At 28.5% G+C, this 23,677-nt stretch overlaps 1 protein-coding gene across 1 annotated transcript in view; it reads right to left on the bottom strand.

Annotated features, from left to right (window-relative positions):
• The window catches only part of LOC123291109 (complexin), a 736,149-nt gene that overhangs the window by 356,178 nt on the left and 356,294 nt on the right, over positions 1-23,677 (bottom strand). The window lies entirely within an intron of this gene.

Here is a 23,677-nt window from a genome sequence, read left to right as displayed (position 1 = left end):
ATTTTCAAACGATAAAATTTATACCTTTTCAATTGTAATGTAAAACGTCAGGTCGGATATTGAAAAATAAAAACAACATTTATATCCATCAAATAAATCAAGATAAAAATGTGAATAGCTAGCTATATTTTGAACATATATTTCTATCCAAAAAACTATTAAAAACATGTAAATTTGTGGGTAATGTGTATATACAGGGTGTCGCTTTTAAGATGAAGACACTCGTTATCAATAGGAATATCGATTTGATATTTTACTCATTCATACAGGGTGATGGGAAACATTTTTTAGGATACTTAATCGATATGATATCAGAACTTTTAACTCAGCCTACTAAAAATAAGCAAATAGGGCTGATTGTTAATATTTTGCATAGCGTCAGAGATGGTTCGAGATATAAAAAAAAATTATTTTAAGAAAAAGTTGCTTTGAATATTTTTTTATACCCATATACCGTATATTATGAAAAAATTCGGAATTTTAATTTTTTTCATTATTTTGGTCCAAACTCATAATTATTACAAGTTTATTGAAATATTTGAATACACACTTACACTATATTTGATTAACAATCCTCAGCTCAGTAGTTATAAAATTTTCAAACCGTGGATAGAGTCTGGTGCGACCCTTGAGATTCACACGAATAACTTCCCAGCGTAATAGAAATATATAAACATTAAAAAAAATTAAAACTCGAACAACTAGAAATGACTTGATCGTATGCTATGAAATTCTTGTCGGATCATATTGCCTTTAATGACCATCGATCGACTCCTCAACGAAGTCGATATCATTTTTTGTTCGCGCGATATCGGCGACGAAAAAAATGTCTACGGACGCACGTACGCACAAACACACACATACTTCTTCTCTTAATTACTCTAAATTAGTGTTTATGCCTTGTCCTTACCATGAAACGCAACGCTATGATGAAAATTTTGATTTCAAAAACGGACCCATGACAATAACTTCGTATAGTGAGAAGTTAAAAAAAGTAACTTAACTAGTGTGCTATGGAATGTAAAGATTGTACATTAGCTTGAAAGTCCGTTGGTCTGTATGTATCTTAAATTTGATTCCAATGTTAAAACTTGAACTTGAACTACAAAATTCAATTAATCATGTAAAATTTTCTGATATTCTTCATTTCATATACTTGTTGGGGGTTGCGCCAAGTATAAAATTTTGAATTTTTTCAAAATAAAATAAAATTTTTTTTGTTTTGATCAGTTTTAAGCGAAAGAATACTATTCTGATTTTTTTATCAAGAAGCGTAATTTCGAAATATAAACTCTTGAAAAACAAAAAATGCAATATTCGATTTTAAGTTCCCGTCTCTGAGGGAATTCGCTTATCAAACACAGCTCCTGCGCTACGAATAATTAAGATAATACACCTTTTAATTTCTTTTTTACTTACTTAGAAAATACCCTTTAATATTGATCAATATTTTCATGAACAAACTATGATAGTCAATCGAAATATTCATAATAAGTTCATAAGTCCAATATTATTTCATTAAACATTCAATTGCCAATATTTGAACTATTTATTTTACAAATTTTATGAACAATTTTTCGGGGAACACCCCATACGTTTCAATGATCGTGTTTCAAACACACGATTCAATACATTGCTTTATGTGTAGAATAATAATAATGTAAAAAGAAATATATATAAAACCATTTCTATGCAAATCTGGATGTAATAGTTGTTATATTCGAGACACACCACTGTTCGAGTTCGTATTCCTAATAGTATTTGTTTGAATTTGTTGTAACATTTGGAGTATATAAAATTGTGCATATGGGAATAATAATATTATTATTATATAAAACTATACTAACATATCATATATGCCAATAAAATATTGTGTTCGAATGTGGGTATTCTTAATAAGATTATCCTTACTTAAATTAAGAAATGGTAGTTAAATTTTAAGTTATTAATACGGAAAAACACAGCAATTTTTATTTCCATGTACTCCGTATTTATTTATACCGACAAAAATATATAGATTGTATGTACATAGGAAAAAATATCAAATATACCTCATTATTTAGTCGAATAAAGGAACACACAAAACAGCCATTCTTAGCTAGTCCTCAATGACAGCTCCGATTTTTATGATTTATTTTTCAAAATGATTCTTTTTGTATATTTTTGTGGAAGAAAATCACGCAAGAATGAATTTTTTATATAAGTTGCACAAATATTGTTTAAGAGGACTGTCTAAGAGACCTAAGAGGACCGTCTAAGAGAATTAATTTTGTAAAGTCATTGTTAATGCTTATTACTTACATTATATAAGAACTCCTGGGTAGTATCAGTCAGTCTTAAAATTTTTTTTAAATTGATATTATAAGATGGAAATAACTTAGCTTTTCCACATTATCTACACATCCATAGATAAACTAACCGGGGTAATATTTGTTCAAGCCCTGTATGGAGATATTTTAGCATTGGCCAAGGTTAGAAGCCAAGGCGCATAGTAATATGAAAGGAACACATCGTTTCAACTTTGGGTGTCAAATATTACCCTACCCCGCTGCCAGTTTTTAGATGTCTAATGATTACGAATAATCATCAGTTTGTATATTATTACATAGGTGGTATTCCTAATAAAGGTGTTTTCCTAATAAAGTCGGTTAGAATTAGCATTTTCCAAAGCTAATAAATCAAGCATTGTTTTGGTTTACCCAAGACTTGGTTGGCTCAGTATAATAAATCAAACCTTGATTTACTAGCCTTATCCGAGACTCTGTGGCAAGGGCTGACAATGCAATACTAGGCAAATAAATAATGGCACAACTTCGATCCATCGTCAAGCTTAGAATAATGCATATCAATTTAATAATCTTTCTATCCAATCCGGCATTATTAGAAATTGCAACATTACTTAATAAGTGATCTTTAAATTGATGAGGAGTATGAGACGTTTTTAATCGTGCACTTCAAAGAAATTCATCATAAAACCAGTTTTGTTCTATTATATTTTTTACTACTTCAACTTCATAAACGACTACATTAAAAAACAAAATAGAAAAAGTTAGTTTTTATTAATAAAACAGAAAAAAATATTTATTAAGAAAAAGTGTGAAATAAGAACAATATGATAAAGAAAAAATCTTTTTTTCATAGAAACGAATAAAAAAAACTAAAAACAACAAATTCTAAAAAAGAGAAATGATAATAATATCAGCATTATATTGAAATAAATACGTGCTTGTGATCTAAGAGAGACAATTTACACACAATATCAAATGTTTTATTATTATTAAAGGGATACAGCGGGAGAGTTGGGATATAAGGAAACAAATCCAATACGGTACAATGTTACTGTCATTGTTACAGATTTTATTCACAAGTTATATTGCTGTTATGATTTTTTATTTTATACAAATTACAAAAAAAAAATAAGAAAATTATTTACACGGTAAAGTTTCTAAAAACAGATTTGTTATTTACGACTACGAAGAAAACGGTCGAGCATTGAATTTGGGTGATAGGTATTAATAAATATTTTTAAAGGACTGGATAGTTAAGGCTCACATAACTTTTTAATAAGTTCAAAAAATTGCCATGAGTAAAGTAATTACTTATTCATTGGTACTAAAAGTTTTATAAACTTGTCCTATTTTAGTGGTTCTAGCGCTGAAAAAAAATAATAATAATAGTTTATATAAAAAACTAAAAAACATGCTTTTGTAACTAGCTGGACTTAAATATTCATATTATCGAAAAAAACGTGGGGTGTTAAATTTCAAATATTTCATAGACAGATATTGGTAAAAGTAAAGTCATTATAAAATATCTTAAAAAGCAGCCCATGCTTTTTTATATAAAATGTTTTTTTTTTTTTTTTTGATGTGAAGAAATTATTTTCTATCTTTTAGTTCAGCTAGTAACGAAAGCTTGTTTTTTAGTTTTTTTAATTATTATTATTTATTTTGTGTTTTTTTAGACTATTATTTATTTATCAAAAATTCAGTAAAAAATATGGTGGGAGCGCAAATAAGTGTATATATATTCAATTATGGAAATCTTGATAAGGATAATCAAATAAACTGATTAATACATTATTGTATTTTCATCGGTCCTTGATAAGTCTGCCAAATTTCGAGTTAATCCGACGTTTTGAAGAGGGTCAAAATCATGTTTAAAGTTGCCGTTACATACTAACATACCAACATACGAATATACTGAGAAAAAGGGAGATGATGGGAGATGATCTTAGGATTATAGTTGGCCAAGGCCCGTTACATATAAAAAAGTACTATATAAAATTATTCCCAAAGGAGACATCCAACGATATTTTCCGTTTGCGTGGACACGAACTTCGCAATAGCTTCTCAAATTTTCATTCGTTCTGTAAAAACTCACAAATACTACTCAAAGTCTCTTCCAAAATCCTGACCCAAGTAGACTCGAAAAATAATGTACATTTTAGAAATCGATGAAAAATGTGAGAAGCAGAACTAGTAATAATGGTTGATAAAATGACATCACTAATAATTAAAATACTTAGTCTAGAAAAGCTTACTAAATCAATTTTTCAATTATATTTATTTGTCGGCAGTAAAATTTCATCATCAAGATATTTATCGAAAATATATGGTTTTGTAAATTTTCCAACCTTTTCATCCTCTATCATAAATATAGTAACGAATTTACTCGCAATTATTTATTCGAATATTAAAATGTATGCATATTATATTCTATATAAGTTAGATTATATAGAAAAGCTGAAACAGGGCTATAAGTATGTAAAATAGATTCATTTATTCACTTGGTCAAAGTTTTCAAAATGGTAAAATGTATAATATTGTATATGTATTGAAATTGCCTTGTGTTTGTACATGCTTTAATAGCAAACGCTGTTTGTATTCGATTGTTGTTCTACTAATAATGTACAGATAATACCAAAGAAACTAATTATTCAACTATCTTCGACAATCTTATTGCTTGTTTTCAACTTTTACGTAAACGGGTTTTAGTTAAATCAAATTTTATGAATTTGAATTGAATTCTTCTTGGAGGTCTTCCATTAACACTAAGCGCAATAATTGTTCCCTTAAAATTATAAACTTGTTGTGAATGAACTTTACATGACCTATCTTTTGATACCATACACGATCAATTAATGCGGTCTTACTTTAGCAAAGTACACTACTAAGACTGGGAGGTTGCGGTTAAGAACCCAGGCAGCTTAATCAATTATAATTAATGGAGAGGTAAATTGATCGCATTGCCGTCGCTTTGATAAGAACGAAGTAGCCGACTCCACCCATATCATAAATATTTATTGTATGTATTCGGATTTAGTTTAAATAAATAAAGATTAAAAAATAATGATATGGATGGCCTCTGAAATAGGCGTATGCCTCAGAAACGGAGGGAAAACCCCATAATTATTATTTTACTTCCGCATTATAATTAGGAACATATCAGGACAAAATCTCTTAATTTTTTAATAAAATCAAATTTTTACTTTTGTTTCAAAGTTTTTTTTATAATTTAAATCAGTCAAAATCCCTCATACATGATACTTGGAAAAGCTTTTCCCGTCTCAACGCATTAAAACACTTAATATGATGATGAGTCTGTCCTCTCGACTTCCGTGTGTGGCTACTAGTTCTAGCCCTGAGAAAAGTTATAGGGGTATTTTTGGTAAATTTAAATGAATACGATTTTAATATTTGCATATTATGTTTGGCACAACCTATATATACTGTAAATAAACACACTTCTTATGAAATAACCCTAACGTTGTCGGGTAAAAAATGAGCATAGAATGTTACATAACATATATTTAATTGAATATATACTGTAAATAAATGAAATAAAATTGTTATATCCACATAAACTTCTCTCTTCTGATACCTATGCTAGAGCTAGCTAGCTCTCGCTAGCTCATATGAAAATATGTTTGTTGTGGTAAGCAATCCGCTTGCTTGTTTTCCTTTCTTGTTTTCTGGATGTGTCACACACCACTAAGCATTATGTTTTTGTTCAATTTATTCACTCGATTGCAGAAACCATTAACTGTGTTGTAAATGTTGTTACACCATCATAGTATACAAATTGGTTATATTAATTATACCACTGTATGTACATACGTTGTTGTTATATTGGAATTGGAACATTACACTAGAAGTGTTACATTGGACATTCAAATTATTATCGTTATTTATTTTGGATTATCCATTGTTAATGTTTAATTGTATGTATTTTTAATTGCACATTGTACATCTTCTTGCTAACTAATATAATTATTGAAACTTTTTAATTAAAAATTATAAATCGAATATAACAATGAACATTCACAACACTTATGTTGATTGTTGATTATTATACTCTGTATATATGAAATACATTTTCAGTAATACTAAGTTTATATCCAAGTTTGTAAAGCTAAAAAATATTGATGATATGAACAAAATTCATATAGGTGTTCATAAAATCTTCTAATTAGTCCATTCCCGGTTGTCTGTCCGCTTGCCCGCCTGTCTATGGACCATGATAACTCAAAAACGAAAAGAGATACAAAATTGAAAATTTTATAGCTTACTCAGAACAAAAAAAAAGTGAGGAAACCGTTGGAGATAGAACAAAATTTTACATGTGAAAAAATACATATTTTTTTATGGAGAACGGTTCATAAGTCGGCAAAAAGGATAGAATTTTCAATTAATTTTAAGCCCATGCAATAAATTGAAACAAAATGCATAAAAATTATTCCAATATATTTATATTTCATTTTGCAGAATGGCGCTTTGCATCTCCTTTCCTGTGCAAGTCATATTGATACATTTTTATTTACAATACTTTAACGAATGGATAACACATGTATTAATTTCACAAGTATTGAAATGTATGTTGGTACAAGTTCGTAGCATTCAAAGGCGATGAAGTCAGTTTTTTTTACCGATTCACTTTTTGTATTTTTATTTTTTGTTTGGTGCGCGGAAGATAGTTTTACATTAAAAAATTCGTAATAAAAATACACGATACTTGATCACAATTCGGACTGACAACATTCACTTACAGTAAGACATTTCAAACACCATAGTACAAAATAATTTTGCCCGAATACTTTATCTAGGCACATAGCCGTTCGACCCAGAACTAAACATACAAGGCAAGAAAATCCAGATCCTCAACCAATCCGAAAACCAATGTTTGAAAATTTTGTTAATATCCTTAGCTGCCTTTTATTTATATGCATTTAATAAATGCATATAAATCATCAACTATGTAAAATTGGCTTGTTTTTGTTAGTTAGTTAGTTAAAAACAAAATCTATATCAAGCAAAACAGCTGCTGTATTTTTAGATGTCCAAGTATCACTGCAAAAAATGGGAAGGTCTGGATCATATACAATTTATTGTAAATTTTCGTTCGCAATGAATTACTTAATCAAAACTCGGTAAAAATACAAACATATATAGGTATATAGGCTTATAAAGTAAAATTTCCAGTTTCCAATATAGTCATCATATATGAATAAGCTAAACGTTCTTTTTCTCCCGAGAGATGTCACTCGTCGCCATTTTGGGGAATTTTTCTCACAAAAACAGTCACCAAATTAAGGATGAGTTGGAGAACAATTACTGATTATAACAATTACTGAGCAATTAATTCATACTGATTATGACTACGTATTTGGAAAACGAAACCATTTATCTGACCGTTGGGACGAATTTGAAATTTTATTTCAAATAACTAGAGCTCTAAAAATTAGTGCCAGAATTTTGCGTTTATTGCATTTCTTCAAGAATTGTTTTTGTTTTTTTATATTCATAAAAATTAGGAGATATTTATTCCCCTTTCCAAGGCACCAAGTGGAAGAGTAGGAAGCCTTGATTAAAATTAAGAAAGTAAAAATTACAGGTTTTCGAAGGACCTGTGAGCGATCCAGATTCCGATTTCTTTTTGAAATTGATCGCTTTTTTCACGGAGGTAAGTTTTTTGAAATTTTGGGAGATATTACAATTTTCGTTAATTGGCCACTTTTTTCGAGAGTTAGTAGTTATTTTTAGGAATTTCTTATCATAAGAGAAAGAGAATATATATATCCCCTGAAATAAAGAAAGATGTTATACTTTTGACATATTAAATTTCGAACCACTTGGTTCAAACAAAGAAAAGCATTGTATACATATGGATAAAGAGACGGAAAACTCACTCGAGTCCCTGCACATATATATAAATATATACGTATTGTTATAAATAAAGCCCTCGGGTACTTTGACAATTCGTGTGAATTTTGTAATTACATTAAAACGCGAATGAAACGATGATAATATCCTACATCATCTGCTCTTGTTGTTAGTAGAGTTGAGTCGAAGTGAACAACAACAATCTTTTGTGAACATAGCATCAACCGTATAACCGTTCGTAGGATATGGATAAGCAAGCAGGGTATGCCGAAGATCATCACAACCTTATGAAAACTGACAAATTTATTTTTCCAAGATAAAACTCCATAAATTTGGAAACTGATTAAAGTTTTGCATAAGATGTTTTAATGTAACCTTTATAAATTAATAGTTAACAGTTTTCATACTTACAAAATTAAAATTTTTCTCCAATTAAGTACTAACTAGGATAATAATCTTTTTTAAATTTATTTTGGATTCCCATTTTATCCTCTTTAAATGGTTGTTCATCAAAAACGATTCACATTTACCAGCTCGAAATTTAAACCCATAACAGCCTTTATATTAATTTTTGCTTATTTCTCTTAGGCTATTTTTCCTGTCTGTTTATATCCTATTTATTCGTTCGTTAAATATAATATTCGTGTTGAATGCGCGAATATTACAGCTCAGAAACACTGATGAGCGTTTGTTGAGTACTTTACTGTATCTACACTACTATAGTTGTTGAAATCGATATTATCTTTGTTAAAATAATAATACCACAAAATTTAATAATATAACGGGAAAATGTTTGTATTTGAAAATTTATTTTAATATTTTGTAATAACATTTTATTTTAATAAACAATTTAACAATTATCGTTAATATTAAATGTTATTAACAGATCATTGTTAATACAATTTTCGTCAATGTTATAATCGACCATTTAAAATTAATTGTTTTTAACATTTTTTGATTTCATACATTATCGTTAACTATTAGTGATATACAACATAAATGAATGCATAGAAAAACATTGATGATTAAAATGGCACTCTCCACTTCAATGAGTCACTCTTCTCAAAATTCATATAACAAAGCGTAAAGACAGTTTCTTATAAAGTTGTCGACAGAAAGATGTCCAGCTCTAATTATTTCTAAAGATCTACTAATAAGGTATCTGATCTGACTGAAAAAATTGGTATATTTATATCGTTTATAAAAAAATGAAAAACAGTAGTCACGTAGTTATATTTTTGAAGAATTAAGTGTTATTCCTTGTTCTTTGATGTGTTAAATGGTAACTATTTTTTCTTCATATGTCAGTATGTGAAATAAAAAATTATTTAAAAAATCAAAAATCCAACTGAGTTATAAGTCCAACAGTTAATAGAAGAAAAAAAAATCCAACAGTTTACATAGCGACTTTCAGCCGAGACCCATTATTGGGAAGATTTGAACCGGTGTAGATTTTAATGGGTTCCGACTGTTAAAGTCACTATGTAAACTGCTGGCTCAATTTTCAAAAATAGCAATAATATTATATTTTCTTTAAAGGAAACTAGCAAATATTTAAGCATCAGCTTGTGCACTTAGTAAGGTTTTATTTTCTCTTGTTCACATACTTGACACTAATCAAATTCATTACTATTCTGCAGTCTGCTGTCAAACGAACTTGATAATTTATAAACGTTAATTGCGTATTTTCATGAAAATGAGTTTGGGTATAAAATTAATATAATAAATTCTTTGATATACATATAATACCTAAAAATGATTAACATTTAATAACAAATGATTTTTGAATAAATTGAGAAATAAAAGTGGTCCAATTTGATTAAAAAAATCACGTGACCCGAAACATGATGTGCTTGGTCATTTTGCGTGTATATAATAGAGCTATTTATTTTTTTTAATATTAGTTTAAATATTTTTATGAAATAAAAAAGAAAAACTTTTTTTCCAATAATTATTACAAATTTCAAAAATAATAAAATATTCAATGAATAGGAAAATCATGAAAATACCCCATTATATACTAAATTATTATCACTTAGTTTGTATCTTTATTTAGGTGAGCAATCAAAAACAGACTATATGTATAATACAGATTTAGAAAATAAAGTTAATAAAATTGTATGTAAGTATTTAATTAAAGTTTGCATCTGTTTTTGTCAAGGTTTCGTTAGGAATTTCGTGCCTGACGGGGGTCCTATGACGAATGTTTTAATGTCCTACCATCGATGAAGGAATAAGTCATAGGGTACCAAATCTAGCCACATTCCTATTTTTAACCCCCGGACTAAAAAATATTGGTATTATAACTTTGACCGCCTTGTTTGTGTGTCTGTGTGTGTATGTGTGCCTGTCTGTGGCATCGTAGCGCCTTAACGGATGAACCGATTTTAATTTTGTTTGGTATCGTTTAAATGGTAATTTAACGGAGAGTGTTCTTAGCTATTCATTTCAAGTACGAGTTTAGAGTTCCGTAACCGAAAAATTTGTCGAGGGTTTTTAAAATTTTGTAAATTTTACTTGTTGAATTTGTATTTACAAAAGAAAATATAAATTGTTGAATTTTAAACTTGTAAAGTATGCAAAAAACTACGGTTAGAAGTAAAATAATCAATAACTTTACACTACGGAAAATACCACATGCCCACAATCTTAAATTTGAAAAAAAACCCTTCTAATCAAATGGTAGAATGATGTAAATATTGTAAAAATGTCTATAATTTTATTATACTTGTTATTATAAATCCAATTTAAAGTAAACTATCGAAGAGATTCGGTTTTATTTTAAACTAAACGCAAACATTATTTGGAATAAAAGAACATAAAAATAGTGTAGGTAATGATAAAATACTGAATCGCTATTTAAATATGGAAACGTATAACCAGTAAATTGGAAAATAAATATTTTAAATAAGAACAAAAATGGTAATGATGATTTGAACGAACATATATATAAGTGTAGATAGATATTTTATAATCTAATTTAAATGAAAAGCTTCACATATACAATGTAAATATTGTTGACCAAAAGCTTTTAATTTTGATTTAAAATAAATAAATTTATTCTTTACCAAAAATACATTGAGTGAAACTTACATACGCTAAACGAGTCTAGATGTAAGTATAAAAGAGACATACATATGGTGGTTATGTCCTTTATGTCTCCATTTTAGTAAAGGAGTTGGAAGTTAGTAGCCTTGATTTAGTGATTTTTGCGAAGTAAAAAAAATCAATAGCAAAAATGTTTTGATTAGAGCTATATAAATAATTATATGGTAAATTAAAATTTTTATTGAGGCAGCGAAGGGTAGTATTGAGATCATGATTATCATACTCGAGCAATTGTTAATTTATATGTCGATGTTCTTGAGGCCCAATAATTCAAAACAAGAAATGGTTTATTCTGCCTCAAGAATCGAGGCAGAATATACTTATTATTAAACGAACATACTTTTTTTTAAAGTTTTCTTAATCAAAATTAATTCTTTTGGTTTCTAAGGTTCAGATATGATATGAATTCGCCAGGTTCAAAAACTTTTTTAACTATCTGATCTAATATTAATTCGACGTGGAAGGATTAGTTTTTTGTAATGATATACTAATTTTGATTCCACAAAATACCCTTCTAAGCCTAATTATAAAAATGAATTTTTTGTGGTCATTTCTGCACAGTTACAAAATATTTCCAATTAAAACTCGACTAAGCAGTGCCTACGATAAATTAAAACTATTCGTTTTTGCATTGAAACAATCAATATTGACTTTTCTTCAAAAGTTATCACTTTCCTAATTATGAATTTCATTTAAAATAATATTGTTATTGTGAAAACGTAGTGTAAAAAAATAGGACTCTTGGGACCTCAAGAAATCGTTAAAAGATCAAGAAAGAGTGAGCATGACGTCTCGATTCGATCTGCAAAGGGCAACATTCATATCAGAATTGATCGTGTTTTCTACAGAACAGTTTTTCTGCCAGTAAAATATATAAAATTATCGCTAAAAAAAGGTGACAAAATTTCAAAAAAATTTTTGGCCGGGAAAAAAATTAAATTAATGATGAAATCTGAATTTTTTGGGAACTTTGATATTCTCGCAACGTCAAAGCTTACAATTTACAGCAGTATAATATTTAGTTCACAGGAAACGATATTTGATATATTCTAAAATTTAGATCCGAAAATACTCTCTTTTAGAAAAAGCTCAAATTTCAACGGACATAATCGTTGGAATTATTCCTGCGCAAATACCATTATCGAATATTCTTTGAAAATGGTCAAAATTGTTTGTTTTGTTTCCCCTTCAAGAAATCCGTTCTATCATTGATGTGAGGAAAACCGTTTTACTTTTACCAAATATATATATTTTAGTCCTTACATTCAGATATTTATGAAAAACTTCATAAAAAAGACTCGTGCTTCTAGACTAAAGTAATATACGTTTTCATGTATGAACGGTTTTTATATAAGTATGTGTTAGAATACTAGATGTATGGTAGCTATAATAATTTTAAGAGTAGCTTAAAGGTTATCCTTGCACGCTTGTATAAATCACAATTTATTTTCTGTGCAAGTACATGCATCGTCATGATCATTTTCCATCATCAGCACACTGAGAAAAACAATCTTAAAAGTATATTTTACGTCACCATTCCCGGCCGTCCCCTTATTCCTCTTACATTTATATATAAAGAAGTAGTTATATTGAAGGAGCATGCATTTTCATTGTAACACGAATATAGTGCTGTTGCAGATATAAGATACCTACCGACAGACAACATTTCAAGATATATTAGAGATTTAAACAAATATATAATTTTAAAAGCATTTTATTTCATTTTATTTAATTCAATTATCTTCTATGATTCATTGATATTTTTATGCTCTAAATTGACGGGTTTTATTTTACAATCTAAAAGCATGAGCATAATTTTTGTTCAATCACGGCAAAATATCATTTAAGGTGAGAAAACATTTTAAAGTTTATTCCAAAATTCATTTCCTGCCCCTTTCATATTTTTACTTGCCATTTATGGTGTGGATAACAGGTTGTGGTATTTATTGCTCTTTAAAATATGATGATCGTGTGATACAGTACAAATAAAAATGAAGAAAACGCAGCAAGTAACCGCATCTGGCTTTGATCAAAAAAGTTGCACTAACATAATTGTCTTGATTATTTTTTTACGTAGCCAATTCGTAGATTGACCTATTAAATCAAACCATAGTATTATTTTGGAAAGTTTCTTAATGTTTATTGTTATGTGGATGGAATTTTTTGAAGTGAAAACTCCCATAAGCATGCTAAACGATATGTAATATATGTAGAATAAATAATTTTGGTAAATTATAGCTACAGGTAGCCTAGGAAACTGAAACTTTTATCAATCAGTAAAACCAGACCAGTGTCATAGATTAAAGATGTACAATTAACTATTAAGTGAGTGATTCTGATCTTTGGTAACTTCTAATTACTGTTCATGGGTGGTTATGGTTTGATAAAATTTGACAAACATGATTAATTTTGTGAAGTAATGCCAAAGTAAGCATGTTTGTTTGTTTGTTTGTTTTTTACGCTTTCACGCTAAAACTAGCGAATGGTTTTTAATGAAACTGTACAGCAATATAGCTGATATATCAGAATAACACATGAGATATAATTTATAAAGATATATTAATAAAAAATTTTAAAAAAATTCAAAAATTAATTTAATTTGACATTACCATAAATTACAGATTTCTTTAAAAAGAGTCAATATAAAATATTTCACGACCATTTTCTCTGATATACTCAATGAATAAAGTACTATTACACATTTAAAAAATAGAAAACCATACATATAATTTACGTGTGTAAACAATCCTTACCATTATATTGAGTGTTATAGAAAGGGGATAAGCGAGATCTTCATCAATCTTAAACCCAGCTAGGTAGGTATGACTCTAGTAGGTTTATATTTTTAATATTAATATTATTAAAATAATAATTTTTTATACATACGTTAAAGACTGGTAAAGACCACCGCATTATAGCCTTCACCTCTCTCGCTCTCACTTTTCCCACTTCCATAATATTCGAAATAAGGGTAGGGATTGTTTTACACAGATAAGACATATGTTCAGTTTTCAATTTTTTTATAATGTAAAATAGTCATAATTCATTAAGTATATCAGAAAAGATGGCCATGAATTGTATTTCGTTTACCATATTTACAGAAATATTTGACTTATGGTTAAAAATGCTGCTCATAAATGGCGCTATAAAATGCCAGGTAAAAAATAAGTTTTTAAATTTTTTTGCACTATATCTTCATAAATTATAGCTCATGTGTTAATCTAATTAATGAACTATATCATCATCAGAGTTTCATTCAAATCCATTCAGAAGGTTTTTGCGACAAATCGTAATAAACAAACACGTTTACTTTCACATTTATAAAATAATAGGGATGGAAATGACTAAACGTTAATTTTTAGGTATAATAAAAATCTTTACTGCTTGATAGCGTCGACTTCACGATACAATCATTTTCAGAATCAAAAAAACGCTTTTTTTTATGCTTTAGATACTAATAATATATTATTGATCAATACAAATAATATATTTATTTGGATTTTTGTTGGGAAATTTAAAGTATACTTTATCGATATTGAACAACACGTAAATAAGTTAAACTAAAAATCCGAAATATAATCGTTTATAATAGAAGTTTACATTTTTCAATCCGTTATACGTAAAAAACCTTTTTTTTTAAATTACTTGCATGTTTATATGTATGAATTTCTGTCTTATCGCCAAATTGGTGCGTGATAACTCATAAAAAAAATGAATCAGAGGAAACTAAAGAATGTCTATGTACTTAAAAAGTTGGTGTTGTCCGGTTTATATTAGAAAAATGTTTAAAGATTTCAACTAAAGCAATCACCTATAGGTAATAATCTACCAACTATACAAAATCAATTTGCGAGGATTTATCATCAGACCATGTTTAAGGTTATTTTTTGTTTTTTAATTTCTTATCGACATGTTTCTACTAAAGGGTAAACACACAATTAATAATATTTCGATATATATTTATCATAAACAGTCTGAAATTGTGAACTGTAAACTTGCTTAGATCAACAAATTGTTCGGCTGTGCCGTTGCTTTTACAATAAGTTTCAGTTGCTAATAATAATAATGGCAACTCTATACATTTTCACATGTCACGAAGAACAAAAAATATATCGATCATATTGACCACATACCTACATTCAAAGTACAAATTTTAACAAAACGACATCCACCCATGTAAACTAAAACATAAAATCCATTCATCTTATTTTCACTAACATTGACGGGCGCATAATGTGCGGTGGTGATGTAACACATACCATACCATAATAATACCAAACAGGAAAAAAACAATAAAAGTGAGAAAATTGGTTTCACATGCAAGTTTGTTAGTAAATGTGGTTACTAAAAAAAACCTATATATGGATACATTCCAGAACATAGAAAAGGTTAAAAGGGTGCACACAAAAACTTTTTTAATTAGTCATTGAATAACACAGGAATACAGGATACATTGAATGAAACACAATATCATTCTTATTCAAGTTTTTGTATTGTTGTTGACAGTTTTAATAAAGCCAAAAATACTATTATAAGCAGCACATACCATACAGCCTGCCAACCGCCATTATCCTGTTAGTTCGACACGGATAATGAAATATAATAAATCATTTTTTTTTGTACATGTCGTTTTTTGGCGAAACGAAAATATTATACGTCTAATGTATATAATAAAATTCAATTTGCTAGTCCATCGTCATCAGTCGTCCGTATATGAGATGGTAGTTATATGGGCTTGTTTATTACACAGTGACATTGTTTTTAAGTCCACATGTGTTTTTTTTTTGTCAAGAGACGACACAAATACATACTAACTGCAAATGTAGCAAAAATTCATTTATCGGAGCTTAATATCAATGTACTATCAAGATCTTTGAAGATAAACATATAGGTAAGTTAGATAATTGTATATAAAATGATAGCACTTTAAATTTACATTTTTGTACGAGATATCATGAAAGTAGTTTTTTTTTTTTTATTTGAAAGCTATATTTATACCATCGTCACCTAGGTAGACATTAATTTAAGAAAATAAATTAGAAAAAATAGTACATGACAGGAATGCTTCAGTAGAGAATCCGTAGTAATGTAAGATGCGCGGCGTTCTTCACGCCACCATCTCAACCTCTAAACAACGAGAGTCCAACTATGATAGCCACCATGGCAACGCTTCGTCAATCGAAAAACAACGTGTACCTTGATTCAAAAACACATAGCTGAGCCTATAATTGCACCTTAACATATAAAAGTTATGTGATACCAGCTAACTGTAGCCTGCAGAAACAGCATACAACATTACACAATAATGACCAATGCTTACAAATTATTAATCTTTTTTTCAATATAAATGTTAAACTTAAGCTACTTATAACGTTCAACTCGATTTCCATTGCTATTACGTCTATATGAGTCAATTTTTATCCTTTAGTAATTTGAAATCAATCGGTTAAGTAAATAATTAAACAACATGCGAACGACGTCGAAACGTGACGTATTCGAATATTGTGAATGGTGACAATGCCATGGATGATGAGTAGCTAATCGAAAAATTGATGCCGTTAAGCTGTAGTTTGCTTTATATGTCAGTCAAATTGCTGCAAAATAAAAGAATATTCATAATATATCATTCATATACAAGTTGAAAATTATATTATTGTATATGAAAACTCTTTATATTTAATAAATGCAAGCGTATAAACAGAGAGATAGTAGTTTGATAGCAACACTAGCTGAGAGTATCCAGGGATGGGGAAGTATTATCTTAGGATAAAAACATATTCTTTCGAATAAATTTTAAATCAGTTAAAGCTCAGAGATATTAAATAGTGTAAGTATTAAATATAGTGTGTGCTTTTAGTATACTCCTGAAATTTTATTTTTCTTCATTATTACATATTATGTTGTTAATAAAGTTATTCAAACCAAAGTTGTACACACCTGTACACACCTTGCCTTCAGTTACTAATGTCTATCTTGTTGGTTGCAAACGGTTGGGTTTCACTTTTTTCCAATTTACCTGCTCACCTTTTATATAAAATTTGTTACTCAGCCGTAAATACATTGCTAGAATAAAAACACTCCATACTACTAAAAAGTCCTTTAAAAAAGGTCTTTTACACCAATCTACTTTAAAACAAGAGCAAGTATGCTCACTAAATGCATTTATTTGACCCTTGAAACTTTAGTGTAAAACATATTCTGGTTTAAATAAGTTTTTGTATTGTCTCGTTACAATCATATTACAGTGTAATATCTTCGATTTAAATGAGATACTAAATTATGTTATTATTATCAATTGGGGGCAAAAATAACCCATTTCCTGTAAATATACGAAAGTATAGATATGTACTGTTGTAACTAAATGTACGCCATTATTTTATGTTTCCTTTGAACATTTATACTGTGTCAATAAATGCATATTTACTGTGTCATACGTGCATATATAACATTAAATAAATGTCAAAAAGTAATTCCACAATATTAAAAACATTACTTTTTATAGGTAGAACATTTTTATATGGACGATACGGTATGTACATAATTCCTAATATTATTACATAAGCTATTATCTGGTTACGTAACATCAAAATATTGAATTTTGACTTTGTATATATATTGTCTGTATGTACTCTGTCTGTGTGTATTTACTCATGTATCTGTGTATGAATGTTAGTCTGTTTATGAAAATATGTATACTTTGTATTTTCCGTTTTTCTCGTAAATATAATTCGTTTTTATTAAGTAAATGAGGTTAATGCTCATCTAATGACATAAGCTTGCTTACTTTTTTTCTACAAAAACAAATTTATTTTCCTATAAGCATATACAAGAAGAACATTTTTGATAGGGAGAAAGATATTAAGACATTGTGGTTAGGAGCTCTTGAACCTACATTTTTGTATATCCTCCTCTTTATGCTCGGTGCCTTCCGTTGCTTAAAATCCGGATTTCTCCTCTTCGATTATCAAGTCGAAACTGTGCGGAATATAATACTAAAACGTCTCATTAAGTCAAAACAAAATGAAAATTTAGTATACCTTATTTAGTTTACCGTCTACTCGGTTTAAATTGTGTATTCGAACATCCAAAGAAAAAAATTTTGGTAAAAGACGTGGAAAAAATAATTTTCGGTTAAAAAGCCGCTAAATGAATTTAACTTTATGTAATTAAAATAAAAATTATCGCAGTATTGAAATAAACTAGGTATATGTACTATACTTCTGATAGTATTTCATTGAAGTCTTCTCTTGATTATTCGTTAATATCTAGGATACGATTTGAGGACCAATTATGGTTAAATTTTACCCGTTGTGAACCAAAAATCTAGTCAAATTAGAGCGCGCGATGGTATGTTATAACGTATTAAAAAAATGTATATTTACTTTAATTATTTTTAGAAAATTGTTTAAAGTAACAGTAATTTTTTACTAAATAATAAATAAAAAAATTTGTCTACAACCATAAAATAGAATTTCAAGAAAGCTATTTATTTAAAAACTAAAGTTATTATTTATCTACAACTAACATGCAAATTTATTATTCGATATAAATTATGGTAAAATATGAAATAAATTTTGACTTTATTCTCAGTTAAACACAATCGTGATTTTATACATATATATCTGAAAGCAGTAGGGCTGATTTTCAGATGATTTTTTTTTTGCATTCGATTCAGTGTACAAGTTAAAAAAATGTTTGAAATTCTGGCCCAAGAAATCACCCCACTGAGTTGTATAAATTTGCATTAAAATGTATTTAAAACAGTTATTTGGTGGTTTTAGAGGTAATGGATTACAAATATGTTGCAAGTCACCTAAGAGTTTTTTCTTAAAGTTTTTAGTATTTTACCAAAAAACTTGTTGCCATTTTTTTTTCACAAAAAAACGCGCGTTATGTTTATTGCAATCGAATTGTCGCCAAGAACGATGTGAACGGTGTATTCTAAATAAAAAAAGTTAAATATGCATCATGTACTTCGTCTTCGCTCCATTATAATATGTAATAAAGTAAGCCATAAAGTTTTTTGGAAGCGAGTGTTGTTAGGTATATAGGGGACTTAAAAAAGCACAGTTAGTTATTCTTCTTCTTCTTCTTCTTCTACTGGTTTTGAACATCGGATACATACTACGTTGGTTTATTATTATTCGTAAGGTAACGTAAGGTCAATGTGATAAATTTTTCACATCTTGGCATTGTTTGTGCATGTGTTCTCATCTATTTAAATTTATTGGTTGAAATATATACATACAAAATCTTACTATTATCTTCATGTAACAAGAATTTACAAGATGTAACAGACAAACACTTCAGATAAGTTAATTTTTTCCTTTAACTGAATAATAGTTGGCAAAGCTTTTGAATATATCACTTCCAAGACTTTAACAAATTCTTTAAACATTGAATTTTTAGACATTTTATTTTCAAATCGAAAACCAATAAGAATTTGGTATCACATAGAACCCTGTTAGTACCATAACATTACCTAGAACCTAAATGAAAGAGGTCAACTGCCTTCAATACAGAAATGGGAAACTCCTCCTCAACTTAAACCAAGTTTCAAAAATTAATATATAAGTTTTGGGTATTGTTTGTTAGAAAATAGTTGTTAATTCAATAAACATTCAAAATGCTAGCTGCTTCTGATTTTATAACAAAGTTTATAAAATTAGGTATAGTAACGCCACCAGTAACAAAGTGCTTTCAACTTGCGAAAAAGAGATTATCTTCGGCTCCAGTTCGGTTGTGTTTATATTTGATGTCAATCAACAGTTTAACCATTCCTCCGAATGTAAGACATACATAGATATTATGCAGATACGTGTATTAAATATGATGACTATCAGCAATAAAAATGAATGTACCCAATATAAGTATGTTGTATATTACATTTTATTTAAAAATAGAACTAGAAGATAAAAAAACGACTAATAGTTAAAAAATAATTTGTGTCTCACAAGGCTTGTCTTGATCGAAAATTTATACTCGAATTCAGTGATATTTATTTTGATTATAAGAGCTTTCATAAAAGCACACAATAATAATAACTTTGTGGCAAAGGATCTCCCAACTGTACAGACCGATCTTAAGGTTATTTCTCAGGTGTCATTTCAGGGACGTGGGCATATATTTACAAAAAATGACGTGTCAAAGTAATAGTGATGGGGATGGAAAACACTTCTTGGATATTTGGAACTTAAATTTGTTTTGTTTTCACATTATAATGAAACTTTGAAATGAAATCAGAAATATTTTTTTCTTGTACATAAATTGTAAAAATTAGTACAGGTATATTTTACATAGTAAACATAAGCAAATTAAACAAATTTGATATTTGATGTACTTAATTTCTCAAATCGAATATAAAACATTATACGATCTTTCTGTGACATCATACAAAATAGATTCTATGTATGGTGTTTTGGATTCGTTTTGTTCGCTTATGTATAAAGTTGGTTCTTCTTTATCGAAGCAAGTCGATGAATCTCGAATGTGATCATTTATTTAAGTATTGTGTTCAAGTTGTGCATATTTTTTTTTTGTAAAAATAATATATTGTAAATTTATTTTGCTTCTTGATGTTTTTTATTTTGATGTATTTTACTTCGTTAATTTATTTTATACCGAAAAAAATATACACGAGAATACTTGATTTCAAAGTATAATAACAAACAACAATGTTTTTGAGAGTATTATTTGAATAAATGAAAATTTTTCATTTTAAAAAGTAATATGAGAAACTGGTTTCGAATACATAAACATTATTTTATTGATCAAATATATTTCAAGTTCATGAGGTCATTCTTTGGTAGCATTTCAAAAGTAAGTTAAACATACGTTTTACTTTCCACAGACAGTTATAGTTTTCCTCTTAGAATTCGACAATTTATGGCACCAAATGTGTTGGGAGGGAATTTTAAAACCTTCCAAATCTTGTATGTATGTGTGCCTGTCTTTTTTTTGCGCGTGTTTTAGTATGAGATTCCCAAAAAAAAAGAAACTTAGAAATTTATTTAAAACTTTATTTCTAAGAAATTTATTAAGGATGAAAAATATCCAGCTTATTTTGCATATTCTAGACAGTGCAATGTCTAAATTTAAAAGTATACTGCTTATATATTATTATATCTTTTTTTGATCCATCGAATTTTCAATCCACGATTATTTTAATTACCACCCCAAATTCATGCTCTACCTAACATAATATTCGCTCTTTTTGGCCACCACCCATCTTCAAACGCTGGATTATAAAATTGAACCCATTATTGGCTTCTTTTTAGCGAAATTTCAAAGGAAATGGAGACAACCTAAAATGGGATAATGAAGCAATTTTATACACAAGTATACCAAAATTTTGTTCGTAGCATCAATATTTGTAGGCGTTACAAACTAGAGACTAAACTTAGTATACCTTCATATATTTCATATACACATGGTATAAAAACCTTAAGAATAAACATAAGAAATACTTTAGAAAAAAATCCTTACACATCCATTAATTTCTTTTAACGAGTACTATTGCGCATGTGGTACCACCAAGTACCAAACAATTTCCAATACTCAAAATAAAAAAAATCATAATAATATTGGCTACGGGCCAAAAGTTTTATACTATAAAGGTAAGCTCTCCGTAAATATAATACAAAGGTTTAAATAATGCCTGTGTGGGGTGAATTTAAAGTGGGTAAAACGAGAGAAAATGGGATTGTAATTATGAATGAATAGTAGCTACTGTTGTGATAATCATCGTAGTATGATTCGTGTCTGTGTATTCTAAAACGTGTACCTATACAGAGTGCCAGAAATAAAACCGCAGCCAAGTTCGGAGAATAATAATCTGAGAAAAAATGTTTTGTTTTAAAGTCATATACTGAAGAAATTAGTGAGTATAAGTTCTCGAGGCTGATAGGTAAGTTCTTGACTTTTGAGGTCTCTCAAAAGTGAACTGTTACTTTTTAACCGGTAAAAGACATACAGAGCAAATCTTTAAATTAGAAAATTGTTGCTTTTAAGAAATTTAACTTATTTGGTTTGAAACCTTTTTTCGAAAACTCCACATTCGACAGAAATTGAATATGGAATTTTAATAGAAAAGAGATAAGGATAATTTTCAGATTAATTTAAACAATATGTTTCGATACATAAAATATATCTTGTTGAATACATTTTTCGAAATTTAACTGGACTTTATAAAAACAACGATACAGTTCCGATACTTTTTTAACACCCCGTATTTCAAAGTACCAACCACGTGATGCCCACCTTAAACACATTTGATATCAAATATATACAATGTTATAGGAAAGCTCATGAGAGAATTTTGTGTTTGGGTACAAAACCTGTCAAATATAATTTTAAAATGTATTCCCCAAGGCTCTTGTAAAATATGTCATTGAAAATCTAATTTCAAAATTTTAAAATTCAAATGAATAAACAATCGTTGACTCAAATAATAAACATTGGTACAACGGCAACTTTAGGGATAATTATTAAGAAATTTTCTTTTGACTTGTTAAAATAACTTAACCTCTTAGTTCCCGGCACTACACACACACACACACACTGCACTATTCTATACTCTTATTTTCCCGCACAATGAAAACATAAATAAAAAATTAACTTTTTTCAACTTTTATTTCATTTATAACTAATATTATTATACAAGTAAATTATGCCCCCGATTTAAATATTAATAATCAGTTCTTAGTCATCCCAAGTTTAATGTTATCGTAAATTATTATTGATTGCCAGTTTGTGTGCCAATTTTCTAACCTACTATTAGGCGAATGTTATATATATTCGGATCTGAAATATACACAGAATCATTCATTTAAAAATATAATGGAGGCGAACAGTGTCTAATTCTATTATTCTCCGCTGTTTTGTACAAAGAATTTTCTTCTCCTTCCTCAATGATATATTTATTCCTCCTATTTAACAGTTCCCAGCCCCTTTATTTAGGGACAAAACAGTTCATATAGTAACAGTGAAAATGGCATACCCATCCTCCCAAATTCTTCAAATTTTATTCATTAACACAAAATATTCACCATTCCTACAACTTAAACTAAATCAATTGCTGACTGAAAAGATGTTTTAACAAAAATACTCAATTGGCTCCTTGCATTATTTTAATTTCAGGAAGTTACCAAAGTAACGACACAGTGCTTATTGTATGGATTGGACATATAAGTCTATGGATTGTATTTACAACAAAAATTGAACACTATTTTAGAAGAAATTTAAATAAATAAGTAATTATTGTAATTTCCATTAAAAAAAAATTAATAAAGCTTAACTAGTTGTTATATTTCAATAATTTTAAGTTGACATTTGCCTCTTATCAATAATTGAAGTACACCATAAACCATAATTACGTGTTAATCAAACGCTAAGGTAGCAGAAAAATG

This window comes from Chrysoperla carnea, chromosome 1, assembly GCF_905475395.1.
Source record: "Chrysoperla carnea chromosome 1, inChrCarn1.1, whole genome shotgun sequence".
NCBI lineage: Eukaryota > Metazoa > Arthropoda > Insecta > Neuroptera > Chrysopidae > Chrysoperla > Chrysoperla carnea.
This window is presented reverse-complemented; position numbering and strand designations above follow the sequence as displayed.